The sequence below is a fragment of the Maylandia zebra genome, linkage group LG7 (genome assembly GCF_041146795.1).
Source record: "Maylandia zebra isolate NMK-2024a linkage group LG7, Mzebra_GT3a, whole genome shotgun sequence".
NCBI classification, from domain to species: domain Eukaryota; kingdom Metazoa; phylum Chordata; class Actinopteri; order Cichliformes; family Cichlidae; genus Maylandia; species Maylandia zebra.
In genome coordinates this window covers 21233796-21254443 of record NC_135173.1, presented here as the reverse complement: position 1 = coordinate 21254443, position 20648 = coordinate 21233796, and the positions used below count along the sequence as shown (strand labels likewise).

General features: G+C 44.3%; 2 long non-coding RNA genes across 2 annotated transcripts; both read left to right on the top strand.

The window, feature by feature from the left end:
• The first annotated feature begins 17466 nt into the window (after nt 1–17466).
• On the top strand, nt 17467–19044 carry LOC143419654 (uncharacterized). The gene is made up of 4 exons (XR_013099666.1): nt 17467–18301; nt 18399–18510; nt 18826–18914; nt 19027–19044. It is a non-coding gene; the product is annotated as an uncharacterized LOC143419654 (long non-coding RNA).
• Nucleotides 19045–19052: 8 nt separating this feature from the next.
• LOC143419655 (uncharacterized) lies at nt 19053–20125 on the top strand. Its single transcript, XR_013099667.1, has 3 exons — nt 19053–19199; nt 19363–19540; nt 19924–20125. It is a non-coding gene; the product is annotated as an uncharacterized LOC143419655 (long non-coding RNA).
• Nucleotides 20126–20648: the final 523 nt, after the last annotated feature.

Genomic DNA, 20648 nt, shown 5'->3' with positions numbered 1-20648 from the left:
AAGAACAAGAGTACTACACTGAAGCTTCCCAGCATAACGCGATGGGGTGGTGTTGTTATCATGTTTGACAGCCTTCTGAAGGGAAAGGAGTCTCTGCAAGAGATGGCCATATCCCAGTATGTAGGCATCGACAGTGACAACAAGAAGGTCATCTTGGATGATGTGTTCTGGGAAAGAGTATCTAGCAGTCAGAAAATCCTCAAACCTATTGCAGCAGCAATAGCGAAGATAGAGGGGGATGGTGCCATCTTGTCAGATGTCCAGTGCCTTTTTGCAGAACTCAAAGAAGAAATCCAGACAATTCTGCCCACTTCCCTACTACTGAAAGCAGAGGAAACGGCTGTGGTCAAGTCATTGGAACAGTGGAGGGAGTTCTGCATGAAGCCAGTGCATGCAGCAGCATACATGCTGGACCCCAAATATGACAAGGGCATACTTTCTGGGGAAGAGATGCCTATGCGGTCATTACAGCCATGTCTGACCACCTGGGTCTCGATAAAGGCAAAGTTCTAGGCAGTTTGGCAAAGTATCGAACAAAGCAAGGCCTTTGGAAAGGGGATGGAATATGGCAGTCATGCCAGCACATATCTGCAGCCACCTGGTGGAAGGGACTATGTGAATCTGAGGCCCTTGCACCTGTAGCCTCCATCCTCCTCCAAATCCCACCATCATCAGCTGCCTCCGAGCGCAACTGGTCACTGTTTGGGAACACCCACACAAAGGTTCGCAACAGGCTCACAAATGTGAGAGTGGAAAAGCTGGTCGGCATTCGGGCAAACCTACGGCTCTTTGAGCCTGACACAGAGCCATCCTCAACAAGGCTGGAAAGTGACACTGAAGAGGAAGACTCAGAGTTGGATGCTGAGGAAGTGGACATGTTGTTGGATGATGATGAGGTCCAGGAAGAGTCTATTGACTGAGCAAAAATGAGAAAAGAGGATTGCTTGAAGGAAGATTTGCATGTTTAATGGGACGTTTTGGAGGATAAGTGGCATTTTTCATTTAACCTTTTGAATGGGACTTTGTGGAGATTTTTGGACAGGGGGCATTTTTGAATGAGCGGGGTTAGGGGATGGTAATATTGAACTCAACATTTCTGTTTTTATTCATCCATGAAACAAGTTATTGAAACGTGTTCTATTCTACTGTACTTACAAATAAATCTGTTTAAATATCTGTTGAAAACATTTTGCATGGAGGTTTTCTTATGATTTCTGTTTATATTTATGCTTGGAAATAATATATTCCCAGTTAGTTCTCCTAAATTCCCATTAATTTCCATAATTCCCATTATTTCCATGGACAGTTTCCAATATGGAATATTTCCAAAATTCCCAAGCTTAACTTACCATGGAAATTTACCGGAAACTTTTCGGAAATTTACCGGAAATTTTCCGCCCCTTTGCAACCCTAGTCCGCGCTCGCTTGCCCATAGAGTGAGGGAAACGCCGCTGCGGCTGTCTGCTGAGGCTGGATTTTCTCCAGGTTTGACTAGGCTCGGGAACTTTTCGCACAGCGTCCGCGATTCCGGCGGGAAGGAGTCGACCTCGCTTGGCGCGCCGTCACGTGATGTAAACAAACATGGCGGCACCCAGCAAGCTGCGGCGAATATAAAAAACGCCTAAGTTCAGCGGCAAGACGCCATGGGATGTGTTTATTGCACAGTTTGAGCTGTTAGCTGTTGCAGCTGGCTGGTCTGAGGAACATAAAGCTCTCCAATTGGCTTTGTGCCTGTGTGAGGATGCAGCTGCATGCCTGCGGAGTGAGGAGCAAAGGGGAGATTATAATGCTCTGGTTGGGGCACTTCAGAGGCGCTTCGGGCAGTATAACCAACCAGTGCTGCTGAGGTCGGAGTTCCAGGAGAGCCCCTTCGCATTTTGGCCCATGAAGTCGAGTGTCTTTGCCGGAGGGCGTATGACAGCATGCCACCATCAGTGCAGGCGGAGTTAGCTCGGGACCAGTTCCTGCAGGCCCTGAGCCCTAAAGAGCCCCGTATGCAAACTCAGCTTGCTCGACCGGCCACACTCAGTGCAGCCCTGGAGCTAGCGTTGGAGAGGGAGATGCTTGCAGTATCCTCTGGGGGCGCTGATGACACACATGTGGTGAGGGCTATGTCAGCACCTGTGGAGCAGATGGAGATGCCAGCGGGCCTGTGCAGTTTGGTTTAGACGGCTTCTCTGCAGTCGCCTTCCCCTCGGGCTGGCCCACACCGCCGACCACAGAGCTGCTGGGGATGTGGACAAGTTGGACAAGTTGGACACCTCATCAGGCAGTGCCCCAAGCTTGTAGCGGTTCAGGGAAACGCCCATGGGCCCGTGTAGGTGGGACTACACGGGCCAGGGAGAACGACATCCCCACACCACCGCCATCTCCACCCGGTGCGGTCATCGCTGTGGGCTGGACCCAGGTTGGCGACTTTTGCCATGTTCCAGTGACGATTGGGGGGGTGTCCTGTACGGCCCTTCTGGACATGGGGTCCAATGCCACGCTGGTCCGACCCGATGTTGTCCCAGCCGGAGCTGCTGTGCAACCAACTAATGTGCGACTTAAGACTGTGACCGGTGATCTGGCCCCAATTAGAGGGAGGGGAGTGTTCCAGTTTAAGGTGGGGGACATCGGTGTGCCTTATGCTGCCTGGGTGGCTGACGTGCAGGACGCCTGCATCCTTGGGCTGGATTTTTTGCGAGCCATTGGTGGTGTACTGGACTTAGGCAAAGGCTTCCTCGTACTCCCTGATGGGAAGAAGGTGCAGCTTATTCCTCCCCCGGTCTGCCCAGCATCTGCCGCGGCGTCCACCTCCACCTCGGAGACCCCCGCAGACCCGCCAGCAGAACAGCAAGCGGGGGAGGAGGAGAGGCTCTCAGCAGTGAGGAGCATCTGGTCAAAGAACTGTGAGGGGCTGACTCCACAGCAGCAAGAGAGTCTATGGCAGGTACTAAGAGAGTTTAGTGACATTTTTGCCCTGAAAGAAAGTGATGTTGGCTTGACACACTTGGTAGAGCACGTCATTGAGACCGGGGATGCCCAGCCTATTAAAGTGCGCCCCCGCCGCCTGCCCCTGGCTCATCAGGAGGCTGCTGACAGAGAGTTGTGTGAAATGATGAAGGCGGGCATCATAGAGCCATCTGATAGCCCGTGGGCCTCCGCTGTGGTAATGGTGCCTAAGAAAAAAAGCCCAAGGATGCGTTTCTGTGTGGACTACAGACCACTCACCAAAGTGACGAAAAAGGACTCTTACCCCCTTCCCAGGATTGATGAGTCTCTCGATTTAGTAGCCGGATCCTCCTGGTTCTCCACCCTGGACCTGCGGAGTGGCTACTGGCAGGTGCCACTGTCCCCTGAATCCAGACCGAAGACAGCCTTCTGCACTAACAGGGGACTATGGCAGTTCAAAGTCCTGAGCTTTGGTCTTTGCAACGCTCCTGCTACCTTCGAGAGGCTTATGGACAGTGTGCTGGCTGGCGTCCCACGGCAACGGTGTCTGGTTTACCTGGATGATCTTCTAGTACACGGGAGCTCCTTTGATGCTGCCCTGGATGCCCTGAGACAAGTGTTGGGGAGGGTGGCGGCTGCAGGCCTGAAGCTGCACCCCGACAAGTGCCACTTCATGAGGAGGGAGGTGGAGTTTCTGGGCCACAAGCTGGGTCATGAGGGCATCAGCACTTTGGAGGAAAAAATTCACACCATTACTGAGTGGCCCACACCAGCGGACCAGAAACAGCTCAAAAGCTTCCTAGGACTGGCGTCTTATTGCAGGAGGTTTGTGAAGGGCTTTTCCTCCATAGCTGCACCACTCTTCCGCCTGCTGCAGGAGGACCGTGACTTCATCTGGACCCAGGACTGTCAGCAGGCATTCAACACCCTCTGCAGATCGCTGACAGAGTCCCCAGTCCTCGCCCCCCCTGACCCCACCCTGCCTTTTGTCCTGGACACTGACGCAAGTAATGTGGGGCTGGGAGCTGTGTTGTCGCAGGTTGGGCCGGAAGGTGAGAAGGTGGAGGCGTACTTCAGCCGGGTCCTGAACAGGAGTGAGCGGCGCTACTGTGTCACACGACGAGAGCTGCTGGCTGTGGTGGCAGGGGTGAAATACTTTAAGTACTACCTGTGTGACACATCATTTGTTATCAGAACTGATCATGCTGCCCTCCAGTGGCTGATGTCTTTCAGGGAGCCAGAGGGACAGGTGGCTCGCTGGCTGGAGGAGCTCCAAGCCTTCAATTTCACTGTAGAGCACAGAGCAGGGACGCACCATTCTAACGCAGACACCCTCTCTCGCCGCCCATGTGCTGCAGCTGGCTGCCGTTACTGTGAGAAGCGAGAGGAGATAGAGTGGGAACTCACAACAATAGACGGAGCAACACAGCTCGCCTGCACGGCTCTTCTGGTGGTGGATGCAGCGGAGTGGAGGGCACGGCAGGAACAAGACACTGACCTGCTGCCAGTCCTGCAGTGGCTGGAGAGGGAGGAGCAAGCCCTTTGGGATGAGGTCACTGGGTTTTCCATCTGTGCCAGGGGGCTGTGGGCCAAGTTTGCAGCTCTCAGGCTGAAGGAGCGTGCCTGGAAGGATCCTGCCACAGGGGAGGAGAGGTGGCAGGTTGTGGTGCCAAGGTCGCTGAGGTCAGCTGTGCTGGAAGCCTGCCATTGGAGCACTGGCTCTGGCCACTTTGGGGTGGATATTAGCTCCTCACAAATGGCACCCTTACAAACTCCAACTACTGCAGCATCTCAACGAGGATGATCCAGATCGGCGCACAGAATTTGCAGAATGGGCAAAACAAAAATTGGAACAGGACCCTCAGTTCACGCAGAAGATTTTGTTCAGTGATGAGGCAAACTTTTATGTGAATGGTGAAGTTAACAAACAAAACCACCGCTATTGGTCTGACACTAACCCACATCGGATGGATCCCTCCAAGACTGTTGGAACAACAAAAGTGATGGTTTGGTGTGGTATATGGGGTACAACACATCTACACTGCTACTACACATTACTACAGGACAGCTTGTACATGTACACAAACACAAGCATTAAATGTGAACAGATGCATAAATATATCCAGTGTTATACACTTAGCCCCTCTCCCTTGACTGCATTTCCGGCTTCATTTCCAGTGATGTTCACCTCAGACTTTACCTTTGACCTCTGCTCCTTCAGATACAACATGAAGGCGTTTGGTGGCTTCATACACACACACACACACACACACACACACACATATATATATATATATATATATATATATATATATATATATATATTCTGTATAGGTGCGCGATTTCAGCTGACCGCAATTGTTGCCAAATGCAGTGATCTGATACACAGGGCGGGTGTGTGTGTGTTAAGGGCCCGGATGGCTTGGGGATAGAAGCTCCTCTTGAGTGATATATATACAGTGGGGCAAAAAAGTATTTAGTCTGACTAAATACTTTTTTGCCCCACTGTATATAATTAGTGTTTTTCCCAGGTTAGTTGGCATTATTTCTTGCTTGCTTGTTAACCAGCCTAAATAAACAGCTCACTTTTTGTTTAGACCAGGCCTGTCTTCAAGCTTATGGATTTTGGTCATCTCTACAAAAATTATTGTCTAAAGGCTTTTAGCTGCTGTCAAAATTACAGTTTTCCTTGCTCATTATTTTTTAATTATTTGAGTTCAATTCCACCATCAGGCTGGGGCCTTGCTGTGTGGAGTTTGCATGTTCTCCTGGTGTTTGCGTGGGTTGCCTCCGGGTACTCCGCCTTCTTCCCACCGTAGCTTGTGGGGATAGGTTAATTGATTAATCCAAAATTGCCCACAGGTGTGAATGTGTGTGTGAATGTGAGTGCAAATGGTTGTCTGTCTCTATGTGTTAGACTGACAACCAATGGCGTTTCCAACCAGACTGGCCACCCCAGGTGCCACCCCAAAGGTAAAACAATAAAATTCAATCAAATATCAAATGTACGATTATGTTTTCACGGTGAAGCTCAGATATCCGAGTGTAAGTGAATGCAGCATCGGCTTCTGCGCTATGTGCATCACGTTAGTCAAAGGAGCTTGCAAAGAAAAGCGTCTGGACTTCTTTAAGTTGCTTGAAGACGTTTCACCTCTGTTACACCCCGGCCTAGGCAACCGGAGTGCAACACGAAGAAAAGTGAAAATAAAGAAAAAAAAAAACACACAAAAAACCCCCACTAAAGCTCACCACCAAAATCCCAAAACGAAAGTATCGACAAATCTATTTACAGCTATTTACAACAAAATATTTATTTACAACAAAACACCAAACTATTTTAAACAAAACACCAAACTATTTACAACACAGAGGAGATCGCGACCATGACACACTGAAACACAGGGTTTAAATACCTAGAGGGAGCAATCAGGAAAATGGACAACAAGAGGGAAACACAGCTGGGGCAACTCAGAACTGACGAGACAGGGAAACGTAAACTGAAAACACTAAGATAACACAGACTTTCAAAGTAAAACAGGAAACACATAACAGTCACGCCAAAAACAACACACCGACAACACCGAAACATAACAGTTCCCCCCACCCAAAAATCAAACATTTAACACCAAGTGAAAAGTTTGATCCAGACAGACGAAGCCGATGAAGGCTGGAGCAGTCCCACGGACCCTCCAGCGAAGGCGGATGAAGGCTGGAGTGGTCCCACGGACCCTCCAGCGACGACAAAGGCTGGGGCGGTCCCACGGACCCTCCCCTCAGCGAAGGCAGACGAAGCTGATGAAGGCTGGAGCGGTCCCACTGACCCTCCAGCAGATGACGAAGGCTGGAGCGGTCCCTCGGACCCTCCAGCGAAGACGGATGAAGGCTGGAGCGCGCCGCCGGGCCTGAAACACACTGGGATGCCATGCCCGGAGAAAACTCCCCGACCCTGTGTGGCCGGTGTATCGGAGAAACTCAGGGGAGTTTTCTCCGGGCATGGCATCCCAGTGTGTTTCAGGCCCGGCGGCGCGCTCAGACAGAAACTGGTTCACCCGAAAGACAAAACGCCAGGACACAAACTTGGCAATGTGGTGTATGCTGTACAGTGCAGCGAGGAATGCTCAGACCTCTACATTGGAGAGACCAAACAGCCACTTCACAAGCGCATGGCACAACACAGAAGAGCCACCTCCACAGGACAAGACTCAGCAGTCCATCTGCATCTTAAGGATAGGGGACACTCTTTCGAGGATGCCAATGTTCACATTTTGGACGGAGAGGACAGATGGTTTGAAAGAGGAGTGAAAGAAGCCATCTATGTCCACTGTGGGCGACCATCTTTGAACAGAGGCGGGGGTTTACGACACCAACTCTCTGCCATCTATAATCCAGTTTTGAGATCCCTTCCCAGACGCCTTAACGCCCACTCACATCCTGGGCCATCTGACCTCAGGAATTCGCATGATAAGGTGGGGCCAGGTTTCACAATGAACACACCCGAAACTCTGGCTGATTGGGACCCACGCCCAGTTTCCCACCTTGGCTCAGGCGATTAGAGGATCATCAGGGGGTCCTTTTGTCCCTCTGTGGGGGGTCACTCCCACTAGGTTTATATCTGGGACTCTCCACCATTTGACCTTAGAACTGAAGAAGCTTCTCGGATGAGAGGTGAAACGTCTTCAAGCAACTTAAAGAAGTCCAGACGCTTTTCTTTGCAAGCTCCTTTGACTACGATGACCTGGATGACTGAGAACCTTCACAGACATATTGCATCACGTTAGCAAAGGTAGGAGAGCCAAGCAGGAAAGACGGCACTGCAGGAAACAATTTTTCGGTGAAAGAAAATGAGGACAGAATAAATGTCCCGGTAAGTAATATTAAGTTTGTTGAGTTTAGTAAACTTCGGTGAAATTAGAATACCAAGGAAAAAATAACACTTGAAGAATTATTGCAGCCGTCGAATATTTCAGACAGTATGCTACTGAGGGGAGCTAACATAAGAGTTATGAGTTATAAGATATAATCTAAGTCGTAACATTGCTGTATGGAGCTGCAGATTTGGTTGCAGGTTAACATAGCTGGGCTGGCCATCGGGCATACCGGGCATATGCCCGGTGACTTATTTTTAATTTTGTAAGGGCATGAACAATGAGAGGTGGTGGATTGGCCAGATGCAGGTCGATGTGTAAAAATAACTCAGTTGTTTGGTGGTGGCTATGGCAGAGCTTCCACAGAGGCCAGCAGGTGGATGAGGGAAGGGGAGGCAGGAGGAGAGCCCCGAGGCAGCCGCCAGTCCGAGTGTCAGGTGAACTGAACTTCAGGTAAGAAGTTATGACCTGCAGTCCATCTGGGTTAGATATAAACCAAGTTTAGGTGGAGTTTATTTTAGTTGTGCTGACTTTTTACCGTCAGTTGCAATAACTCGTACTGCGTTCTAGCCAACTTGATGGAGTTTTTAGGTGGGTGGGTGGGTGCTATGAGTTACTGATAGTGAACTTTATTTTATTCATAAGGTTAGTTAGTAGAGTTGCCAACGGCTCCTTAAAAACATGGGATAGTCCCTCATTCAGAGAAAATATTACACGTTTCGTATTGAGCTATAATGGAAAAAGACACAAAGCTGGAGTTATTCTGTCGTTACGCTGCACAGCTGCCTCTTCTTCTCTCATTCTCTCCCCCTGCCTCTCCTGTTTCTACTTCAATCATGAAACTGATCAATGATCAGCTGATCGGCTTTTCTCTCTTGTTTATTTATCGCCCACTTTGTGCCAGAAACAGGAAACCAGCGGATGTCGCGCTAAACAACAGCAGCACGTTTAAGCTTGATCAGCTGTTGTCAGAATTTATTTAATATTAATTTCTAGTATCAGCTGATGTTTGCTGGAGCCACAGCTGTAAAGCTGCTGGTCATGATGTCGGTTTGGATATGTGGTGAGAGGGAAACATGAAGGTGAAACCGGGAGACGTCCTTCCTGAATCATCAGAGCTGAACAGGTGATGGAGAAACAGGTTTACCTATTAGGTGACATAAATGAGTTGAAGTTATGAACTGTTTCTGAGACACAAATAACACCAGGATCCTTTTTTATGTAGCTGACAGCTGGTAACTGTGCAGGGGTGGATCTAGGAAAGTGTTGCCAGGGGGCCAGGTAGGGCATTAACAGGGAAAGGGGGGCACAAAGAAATACTTTTCTTTCTTATTCTCATTTAAAATATCTCGCTTTTATTAAATAATTATCTAAATCTTACAACCAAAGTTTTTTTCTGACGTAAAATGTATAGAAATCATACATATACCAACAAGACTGTGTACATCACTGTCACAACAGCATTTGTTTTCATTCAAAGGCTTTATGGCTTTAATACCTGGTGGGCCGGTCTGTAGTCAAAATGCCCGATTTTCTGTCCCAGTCCAGCCCTGCAGGTTAATACTGGCAGTGTCACCATGCCAGCTGACTGTATTTCATCATCAGCCAGTGTTGTTCTTTATCAATATTACCAAAGTTTACCATAAGGCAGCATAGAAAGTATTTACTTGCTTTCAGGTTTTATTCAAATATTAGTCTTTTCATTTGTTTCCCCACTTTTTTCCTGTTTCAAAATCAAACACCAGATTGTGAGAAGATTATCTTCTTTTTTTTATTAGGCAGATAAAGTTTTACATTGGCATTGACTAATTTGTCAATTGTTTGTTACAAATGTTCGTATTTTAATATTCAAAAATGTTTTTGCCCAAAACATATGTGCACTACATGTCAGTAAAAATGCTATGCAAATATTGCTGTCCTTGAATGCTGAGTAAACACTGACAAAGCACTGATTGTATCTCTTGTACTTTATCAATGCAGTATCTAAAAACTTTGCACTGTAGTGGTTAAAATCTCATTCTAATAAGAGTTAAAAGCGCATTCGGTTATTAGGTTTATAGGGTTATTGAATTATGGTTAATGGTTGGTAGAATTTTTTTTTAAACAATATCTGCCAATTACATCTGCCACCCTTCTCCAAATCTGTGCCCCTACCTGGCCCCCCCAACAAAAATTTTCTAGACACGCCACTGCTGACAACCTGTCCAGGGTGTACCCCGCCTCTTTCCCTATGACAGCTCCAGCACCCCCCGCGACCCTGAAAAGGACAAGCGGAAGCGAATGGATGGATGAATGAATAAATGGATAAGATTTCAAGCTCTGTTTAATTCAAAATCAAAGCTTAGAGGTGGGTGTTTAAAAGCACCTTAAAAGTCTCAAGGTTACAAGCAGCTCTTATATGGTTCGGTAGATTATTCCACAGTTTTGTGGCTGCAACAGAGAAGGCACGATCATCTCTACTTTTCTGATTTGATCTCGGAACATTTAGGGGCAGCTGGTTGACTCTAGTACTGTTGTTCATGGTGTTTTAGAAGTTCCTTTAAATGTGATGGGGAAAGACCATTAAGACAGTTAAAAACCAGTAGCAAAATTTTGAAATCAATGGTGTAACAAACAGGAACTAGTGTTATATGTTCCCATTTTTCCAGTTCCTGTTTACAAATGAGCAGAAGCATTTGCAGCATTACAAGCTGCAAGTAATAAAGGGATGATTTAAATCGACATAGATAGATTTCAATCTCATCAGCAAAGCAGTGTAAAGAGATATTATATACGAAAACAAGTATGGCCCGTGAGAAACTCCACAAGTAAGAGGTTGTAGCTAAGGGAACATCTACAGTATGAATTATTTTCAGCAATCAGCAAAATGCAGTGAATGAACAAAAGAGAAATTTAAATCAAATCAATCTTTGGTGTGACCAACATTTGCCTTCAAAACAGCATTGGTTCTTCTAGGTACACTTGCACACAGTTTTTGATGGAACTCAGCTGGTAGGTTGTTCCAAACATCTTGGAGAACTAAACACATCTTCTGTGGATGCAGGCTTCCTCACATCCTTCTGTCTCTTCATGTTATCCCAGACACACTGGATGATGCTGAGATCAGAGCTCCGTGGGGTCCATATAATCACTTCTAGTACTTCTTGTTTTTCTTTAAGCTGATGATAGTTCTTACTGACTTTGGTTGTATGTTTGGGGTCGTTTTCCTACTACAGAAAACATTTGGGACCAATAAACAATCATTTATATTTCTGAAAGCATTCTTTGTTTACAGCATTTCTTCACACCTGCAGTTCTGCTATCGGTCTGTCCGAGAGTGTCGTATTAAAAGCAGAGCTAAAGTCAGCAAAGAGCAGCCTAACGGAACGCCCCTGTTGTTGTTCCTGTTTTTGCTTGATGAGTGGCTGCACCACAAAGCCACAACTGAATTAGAGGACAAGTTTCTGAGAAACAGCTTCAAGCACAGCTTAATAGTGGTTGTAGCAAGCAAGTCTTAGTTTCAACTGTGAAGAGAAGACTTCGACCTGCAGGTTTGACAAGAAGAGTTGCAGCAGGAAAGTTTCTCATCATTGTTAAGACGTCAGAATAAGATGGCTTGCTGGGCCATGAAACACCGCCATTGGACTACTAAAGACTGGAAGATGGTATTATGGACTGATGAATCAAAATCTTTAATCTTTGGTCCATCATGCAGAATCTTTGTACGCTGGATGGCTCCACAGTGTGTGGCATCAACTGTCAAACATGGAGGAGGAAGTGTGATGGGGGTGTTTTGCTGGATCCATTGTTGGTGACCCTGGATCCAGGGTGATTGATTGTCAACCAAATAGAAAAGAGTGTTGCTGCTGCTGAGCCATCTCTTGGTCCTCCACCAGCCAAATGATATTCACAATGGTATTTTATCAGTTGTTGGTTTAACCATGGATGAGGCAATGGCTGTTGTCATTTTCTTTTCAATGATGTTCCTTGTCACATGTTCATTGCTGGATTTATGCAAAAACATCAACTAATATTGCATATCCATAATTACTATAATGGATATAATTAAAGAATACTTACACTATAACATTAATTAGAAGTGTAATGCAAAAAACCTGTATTTTTACGCCTGTTTTGAATTTTACTCGAATACAAATACTTTTCCCCTCTCAACAAATACAGATACAAATACCGGCTGCTTTGCACATCTCTAGTGGTTATATACACACAACACTGAATATTTCAGCATGCTGGAGTTGGACAATATTAAATTCATCTTTTATTTCCATAACACACTTGTTCTGTTAACACACAGGTGTCCAGGTCCAGGTCTTTAGGGCCGGTGTCCTGAAGATTTTAGATGGATTCTTGATCCATCCCAGGTGATTCAAATGGCCAAATTACCTCCTCAGCATTTCTTGAAGTTCTCCAGGGGCCTGGTGATGAACTAATCATTTGATTTAGGTGTGTTGACCCAGGGTGATATCTAAAACCTGCAGGACACCGGCCCTCGAGGCCAGGAGTTCGACACCCCTGTGTTAACATCCCCATTTCTGCTTCCAAATAAATAATAACTTTAATTGCCTCTTACTCACATATCTGTTGCATTTCAGTGTTAAATTTAGGGCAGTAAATTCCCTGCCACAAACCTTAGTGACTCAAATGTCTAATTTCACAATTTGATGGTGCAGATAACTTTTGAAAACAGTGAGGCAGACTGATTCAGTCTATTTGCATTTATATTTTACATGGCAGTTAACCCTATAACGCCATTTGTATCATATTTGCCACATGAGTTTCTGAGACCTCTATCTCATCAACATTTTCAATACCTGCCATAATTTAAAAAAAATGCGGAATTTGTTCTAAGGGTTGTTCTGACATCTCAGTTCCAATAGATTTTATGGCTTGGTCCTTGGGCAAGACACTTCACCCGTTGCCTACTGGTGGTCAGAGGGCCCGGTGGCACCAGTGTTCAGCAGCCTTGCCTCTGTCAGTGCGCCCCAGGGCAGCTGTGGCTACAATGCAGCTTGCCATCACCAGTGTGTGAATGTGTGTGTGAATGGGTGAATGACTGAATGTAGTGTAAAGCGCTTTGCTGTCCTTAGGGACTAAGTAAAGCGCTATACAAATACAGGCCATTTACCATTTTACCATTTATATTTTGGTGGGTTGAGTCTTACAGGGTTAATTGCAAACTTTCACTAATCTGTTTCGTGGTGATTTTAGTAGTATGAGAGAGACAGGTTGCCTTCCACTGGGCAACTTCTACAATTATCTCGCAATCAAAAGTAGTCCTTCACTCTCAGCCTGTGGGCAACCAGCTGGTGGCCGTCCTAAATTTACTCTAGTGTGACTGAGGCTAACTAAAACAGGAGTTATTCATTTTTTATTTACTTGTCATACTATGTTCTTTTTTTCTGTCATCCTGAGACCCAGCCTGTTCATTTATGTCCTCTGCAGTCAACAGACAAATCTCAAAAAAGTTCAACTGAAAGATCATTTTTCCTCGGTCCTTGGGAGGATATCCAACATGTGCAACCCTCGTCATCACCACAATCCCTGTGCCTCACTCTGGTTTGAGTGACCTATTTAAGTTTTTTTTTTCTTAGTGACCCATTTCACCACATATATTTATTCTCACACACATACACAAGTAGATACTCTGCAGTTGCACTTCACCTGTGTGTCCTGTTATTTCTTCCCCTCGCCCTCTCCTTTTTCTTGTCTCCCTCAAACTCTTGTGCCTGCATGTTTGATTCCTATGATGTCCTCCTGGAGACCTGGGTTCCAGTGTGCCCATCTGCACATCAGCTCACGCATCTACAGTTATTTAAAAATAATCTTAAAGCAATCCAGCATTACATAGGATATAACTAATGCAAACAGAATTATGGTAAACTTCGAAATAATTCCCATCATTTGAATACAGCTGTCACGGTCTGTGGTGGCAGATTGTGGGGGGTGTGGGGAAGAAGGACCCAAATGCAGGACTCTTGTGGTGAAAGGAGTGCATTTATTTACAGTGCTGTAAATATTACACAATAAATGCCAGTGCACTTCCCTGACTCCTGTGTCGTTTTTCTGCTCACAGAGTCCATACTCCATGTTCACCGCTCCTGTGTGTCTGCACACCCCTTGCTCACTGCCTTCTCGTTTTCCAAACTCCTCCTGGGGGGAAATAACAGAGACAGCCGTCAGGACACTCAACTACAGCAGGCATACTATTGGCTCACAAGGAAAACTGACTTGGAGTTTCACACAACGATCCAGGATTGATGGGAGCTCAGTCACACTTAAATAGTAGGGGCGTTTGATGAAGTGAAAGACCTGGGTCAAAAATGTGTGTCTACTAGATGGGTCTGTACACTCAAAGAAACTACTAATGGTGTTGTCCCAAAGGCTCGACTTGTGGCATGGGGGTTTGAAGAGGTAAATACTAAAGAACTACAGAAAGACTCTCCAACATGTGCGTCTGAGTCCCTCAGACTGGTGCTAGCTGTGATATGTCAAAACAAGTGGAGAGTAAATTCAATGGACATTAAATCTGCCTTCTTGCAGGGAATGGAGCTGTCAAGAGACATTTATCTTCGTCCCCCACCTGAAGCTGGCAAGGACAATGTTCTATGGAAACTGAAAAAGTGTGTTTATGGACTTGCAGATGCTTCACTTTATTGGTACAATAAGGTCAAAGACATTATGCTCAAAACTGGTGGTAAAATATCACAGGTTGATCCTGCAGTGTTCTATTGGCAGAATGAACAATCTGAGGTTACAGGAGTGCTTGCATGTCACGTTGATGATTTCCTTTGGGCTGGTTCAAGTCACTTTGCAACTCATATCATTCCTGTACTGAAATCTACCTTCCTTGTGGGCCGTGAAGAACATGACAGCTTTTCTTATGTTGGTATGGACATTTGTACAGTTAATGATGTAATAGAGGTGCATCAACAACTTTACATTGACAACCTACAACCGGTTCAGTTACAAGCAGCACGGGCTGTACAGAGGGAGGCTTCCTTAAGTGAAACAGAACGTGAGCAACTCAGGTCAAAAATAGGACAGATTTTGTGGGTTGCCAAACAAACAAGGCCTGATGTTATGTTTGACACATGTAGCCTTGGATCTAATATCAAAGATGCAACTGTACAGTCTATTCATGAAGTGAACAAAGTTATCCGTAAACTTAAGGCAGAGAAAGTGATTCTTAAGTTTCAGCACTTGGGTAACAGTGAGGATCTGGCATTGGTTGTTTTCAGTGATGCTTCATTTGGCAACCTTCCTGATGGCGGTACTCAAGGAGGGGCATTAATCGTCCTTATGGGTAAAGGAGGAAAGTTTTGTCCTCTCTTCTGGCAGTCTAAAAAAATTCAGGCATGTGGTCAAAAGTACGGAGCCCCGCAGGGGACATGGGAGAAAAAAAAAATTAAGACGGACTTTTGCGAGATCTCGCAAAACAAACTCGGGATCTCGCAAAAGTTTTAGCCGCATTCTTCGGAGGCCGCCAGCTTGAAGCCGAGGCACGATGTGCCGGGAAAGCAGTGTTCCTCCCGGCTGTAGTAGGTCTCGACCTCCCGTTAGCTTCGAGCTAGTGGGTGTCACATCTCCAAAAACGTTGGAGCACTTTTGCAAATATGTGATGTCTTGTAAACCGAACAGGTATCTGACGTTTACACAACTACATTCACGCCTCAAAATATCTTAAAAGTGTATTTTGTGACCCAGAAAGAGTAATATTACAACTAAGTAGCTGCCGCCATTGTTGGAATTCAACTTTTGCGAGATCCCGAGTTTGTTTTGAGATCTCGCAAAAGTCCGTCTTAATGTTTTTTTTTCTCCCATGTCCCCTGCGGGGCTCCGTACAAAAGTACACTGGCAGGAGAAACTCTTGCCATGTCAGATGGAATAGACAGTGCTGTCTATTCTGTTTTATCGCGAGAGTACTGTTGCCTGCGAAGTATTGTTGTTGTTGGTATGAAAAATGGCGGAACGAATAAAGCGCTGTGAATGAGAGTACGACGTCATTTCTTTTGAGTTAACAATACACACACATAGTCAGACTCAGGGAGCATCTCGCCACACATTTTTTCCCCTCTCCTTCTCTTTATTTACAAACAAGTGATGTATTCTCTCCACCTGTCTAAGCGACACACACAGCATACACCTCTAGTTATACACAGACATCGATGGGTGCACTAAGGTTCGTTACATGGAATATAAATGGAGCTGGCTCCAGAGAAAAGAGGTTAAAAATATTTAACCAACTCAAAAAACCACAGGCAGATGTTGTCCTTTTACAAGAGACCCACAGACCTCTTAGAGGTTCGAATGAACTTAAAATGCCCGAGTTTCCTAATCTGTTCTCAGCTTGTTATAATTCTAGACAAAGGGGAGTAGCAATTCTAATACATAAAAATATTAATTTCACAGTACTCGATACAGTTATAGATCCAGAGGGCAGATTCTTAATCATTAAACTATCTATACTTGATAAAAAGCTATGTATTGTAAGTGTATATGGTCCAAATGTTGATGATCCCTCATTCGTTCACGTTTTTTTCAGTGCACTCTCTGAACACTTAGATGGCACACTTGTTCTTGGAGGCGACCTCAACCTTGGACTAAATGAAGAAATGGATAGGCTCAATACAGCAAGAACTCAGCGCAATTGGCAATCCACAAATATAATCAAACAGTATATGAGCGACTTTGGTCTTTGCGATGCATGGCGCTCCCTTCACCCCACCAGCAAGGAATATACTTTTTTCTCACATGTCCATCACTCCTACTCTGGTCTGGATTATTTTTTGGTCAGCAGCTCACTGCTGAGCGACATTTCAGACACTGAGATTCACCCTATAGCTGTCAGCGATCATGCTCCTGTATCTTTAACACTAATGCACAAGAATAATACTACGCTAAGTAAAAACTGGGGATTTAATACATCACTACTTACAGATGAAGACTTTATTAAATATTTTAAAAAAGAGTGGACTTCATATTTAGACTATAATGACACTCCCAGAACATCAGCTTCTGTTCTATGGGAAGCAGGCCCAGATAGCAAGGAGACATTGAACAGATGTTGATTTTCCATCTGAACCATCAGAATCGTCAGGATTGAAATGTCAACACAAAACCAGTGTTGAAACAACATTGAAATACTGATGAAACCTGACACTGACATTGAAATAACATTGATTCACTGTTGTTCTGTCATCGTTGATTGTTGATCTATGTATAGTTGACAAGGTGACAACAATCACGTTGAAAAACCATCGATTTATGGTTGAGCGGGAAATTAAAGCTGCTACCACTTGGACTATTCCGCAGCACCCCTATCACATTGGTACATCCCTCCAGGTAACCATTGTCTTGTACAGTAGAGCGGGACATTAGATTTACTCTCAGCGGAATTGACCGGAGAAGGTATAAGTTCATGCACTGCACTGGCCTGCACCACGATTAGTATAAGGTAAGAATGAATGACTTTTGTTCTATTCGTTATTTCCACGGTTGCATTTGAATAACAGTAAAAAAAACAAAACAAACTTGTTAATGTAAAGTTTCGGATAAAATGTGGGAGCCCGAAATTGTGTCTACTTTCTTCTTACAATCCGGCAACAAATAAATTGCACTGCAAACAAAGTCTATCAACAAAGAAAACATTTTGGTTTCATACTTTTCCGTTATATTCCCTTACAAAGCTAGCTTTAACGCTTCGAGGGTTCCTTTGTTCTTGCCGTCGCCTCGGCGCTTGACCCAGACTTTCGCTCTGTAGTTGCTTTTTAGCATAGTACTACAAAAAATTGTAAATCTGTGATATATGATTGATAAACGTAAAGGTAACTGTATAAATGTGTTCAATGACTTTGTTACTTTTAATGATTGGAGAGCACCCGCTTCGATTCGCACTCAATTCAAACTTTACGCTGCACGCTCACCTAACTTGCGTTTGCACCTTTTGTCCGCACGTAAACTGCGTTTAGCATTTACGTGTGGACGAGGAAGACGGAGAAAACGCAGCGTCAAAGGTGTGCGCCTATTTTGACGCCACACTGTGCGCCAAGTTTTTGTCTCGGTGCCATGAATTCCTACAATGGCAGACTTAGACAAAATACTGTTAATTTTATTATCTTCAGTGTTTAAATGCTTACATATACGGGTTTGCTTGTAATTGTTGCCTATATACATTTTAAGCTATTATTTATTATTTAGTTTAATCAATAGATCAAGTTTTGTAGTGACTATGAAATATATTGTAATTATCTGTTTCCTGTTTATCCTAGACAGGGCAAAAAAGGACTCCAAATTAAAAAAAAGATAAAAATGAAAGACTGGTGCATTGTTCAGCACTGGTGGTACAGAAATAGTCCCTAGTTCATGGATAAATGGGGAGAAATTGTCATGGCCTCCATATCCTCTGTGAGACACATTCAGGATCCACGATGCAGTAAAGAGGAGAGTTCATCCTGGTTCAACATGGCTCACCTATGCACCAGTCCGACTTCTAATAAGCCATGGTGGGTATCATCTGGATTGGTGTTGTATAAATGTAACAATAACAAGTTTTTCATGTCCTAATTTATGTCTGGCCATACATTGTGTTTGTACTTCCAGACACATTTCACAAAGCAGAACGCAGTCTTCAGAAATATCTAAGTGAACACTGTGATACGTCTGACCTTCAGTCCGAAGCTGAAACTCAGACCAGTCATAAAAGAAAGCACAAGTAAAACTTTTTTTATTTCACAAACATATCTTTGATTGCTAAGAATTTATGATCTTGTCTTTTATACATATCTGTGGTGCTTGCATACTGCAATATCACCACATAATATAGTCCAAAAAGTGGAAGCTTGTAAACTTTTTATAAATGCAAAGCCGTGTACACTTGTGCACTTCAAAAATTCCTTGTATACTGTACCTTCTTGCACATCTCCGTTTCCTGTGTGTGTTGTTATAAATTAAACTGTAACTTTAGGAAAAAATATTCCAAAAGCACATTTGTAATTACTTATGACCGTTTTCAACTTTTTTTCTTTAGACCAAATCCCCTGTACACATATAGTGACTCAGAGGATGAGCAGCCCACAAAGAAATGGTTTCCCCAGGCCCCTCGAGTGAAAATACCAGGTAATAAAATACTGTCTAGTGTCTTTGTACATATCTGTGTGTGACACAAGGAAACTTTTGACAAGTTGTCTGTATTCTTAAATACTTAAAAAAAATTATCTTTTTCTGTCAGACCTGACGAGAGCTGTTAATGAACTCCGTGAGGAGGTCAGAGCCATCCGCAATACCGGCTGCAATGAATCGGTAGATGCTGGGGTACTGCCTCTGGATTTGCCCTTGCACAACATTGAGGAGCTAAACAATGCAGAGCCAGCTCTTCAATCACAAGAGGCAAATAAGGCAATGGTAAGTATATAAAGGTTATATACACTTTGTAACTATAAAGTGTAATAGCTGTCAGATGTGATTTAAATACATAACAACGGCTTGTTGATTAAACACACAAGCACTTGCATACACATTAAAGACATGAGACACGCTAATTCCATCTCTTAAAATGTGTCTATAGGTGAGACGCTTTGCCTTGATTGGAAGGACCACACTGGAGGTGCGAGTCCGCCGTGTAATGGCTTATGCCATTACAAACGAGCTGGCCTCGGTACTAAACTGGGCAGGGAAAAAAACCAAGGACCAGACAAAGCAAAAAATGGCATTTAAAGATACAGCGCTCTGCAAATGCATATTTGGTAAGTTTTACTGTTTTTTTGCTATATTACTTTGTCTTTCTTAATAACAAGACTTTCATGTCCGGTTAATCTGGAGATTGAGTCTTTGGTCTTTGGCTTGTTTAGTCCTCGGGTTGTAGTTTGTACAGCCCGAGGACCCCATGTTTATTTTGTTTTAAAGGATACACGGCACACCATGCTAAGACTTATCACTTTTTCCGCTCATAGCTCTTTGGGAATCAAATGCAGCAGTTTGCAGATTTACGCCTGGTGACTTTCATGTTTATCAGCCTAGGAGTTTACATACTTTCTCCCCGCTGAAGACAGTTAACAAGAGCTTATTCACGTGCTCTAATTCACTTTTTTTGTTTGTGTGTGTGTGTGTGTGTGTATTTTTGTCCTAGATGGCCTGACGCAGCAGTTAGGGGCAAACTCTATGTCCGAGTTTGTCTTTGCGCAAGCAGTGCAGAAATGGCTCCGATACGCCCCAGATCGTTTGGGTGGTGCAGGACGCACATCATGCATCCCCATCCCAGAGTAAAAAATTACAAACTTCTGTGAAACATATAAATGTAAATAGGAAACTGTCTTTTAATAAAGTATTTAGCAAACGAAACATGACTATTGACCTTTTTTTTTTTTTCTCTGTTACATCACATGCAATGCTTTCTTATTTTAGGATATTAATGTTGACATGATACATTGTGAGACATTTGGGGTTTTTTTTTTATAAAGGGTGTCCAATTTAAGGAATAAGTACAATTATGTGTTTAGGTGGTTTAAGTATTGATGGAAACATGCAGTAGTTTAGTATTGGTTAAAATACCTATAAAGAAAGGTAGATTTCCAGTCATGATTTAACTGTTGTTTTAATAAAAAGCAACTGTGCGAAAGAGGTGGAAAATCAACACCATAGCTCAACAGTGTTTCAATATCAGAATCTGACATTGTTTCAATGTCAACAGTATTAGAAAATACAACGTTGAATCAATGTCAGGTTTCAACATTGATTCAACATCAAAACCTGACGTTGTTTCAACGTTAAAAAAGGGTGCAAGAGTGACGTTAGGTCAACGTCACACTTCAACGTTGATTCAATGACACAGCCTGATATTGACTCAACAGTGTT